The sequence below is a fragment of the Rhagoletis pomonella genome, unplaced genomic scaffold, assembly GCF_013731165.1.
Source record: "Rhagoletis pomonella isolate Grant_MI unplaced genomic scaffold, Rhpom_1.0 Rhpom_scaffold_00163, whole genome shotgun sequence".
NCBI lineage: Eukaryota > Metazoa > Arthropoda > Insecta > Diptera > Tephritidae > Rhagoletis > Rhagoletis pomonella.
In genome coordinates this window covers 80,333-81,055 of record NW_023458717.1, presented here as the reverse complement: position 1 = coordinate 81,055, position 723 = coordinate 80,333, and positions in this window count along the sequence as shown.

The following is a 723-nucleotide window of genomic DNA, read 5'->3' as shown; positions in this document are numbered from 1 at the left end:
AAGGCTAGAAGCCGAGCTGGGGCCACGGGCCACCATACTCAGGCCTTTTGTTGTATGGCAACTAATGCAACAGGGGAATCCGGAAGAGAATTATCGGCGCATCCACTGCTGGCTACGAAAGACGGTGTTCAACAAACGGGCGGTCTTAGCGCCCCACAACACGGCTGGACACTGGAACCTGCTGGTCGTTGCGAATCGGGAGACCATCCACCACCACCTCGACATGGAATGCTGGCGGGGGCGCTACCTGTGGACCGTGGACTCTAGGGTGAGGGGCGGAGTCGCCCACGCAACACAAACATGGGGAAAGTTCCTGCAATGGAAGCATACCCAGAGGTACGGCGTGGTGGGCTTCGAGTTTCAAGAAGTCCATCCGAGGGTCCTACAACAAGAAAACGATGCGGATTGCGGGGTGTATACACTAGAGACCATCCAGAGAGTCATGCGCTTCCTCGGGCAAGGTAGAGGGGCACCAGGATGCATCGCCCAGCCGTTCACGGCCGGCGGGTGGTGAGTGTGAGGACAAAACAACCAGAAATTTAGCCCACACAAGCAACCATAACATAAACCAGCAATACACCACGCAGTAAGCCACAGCAACACAAGCCAAGGCAGCCGCTGCAAGTGACGCCACCGAATATTTTCAATTGCTATTTTGTTATATGTTTGATAATAAGTACACTGAGGGAAAAAACAAAGGTAAAAGCTACAATAACGAGGTTG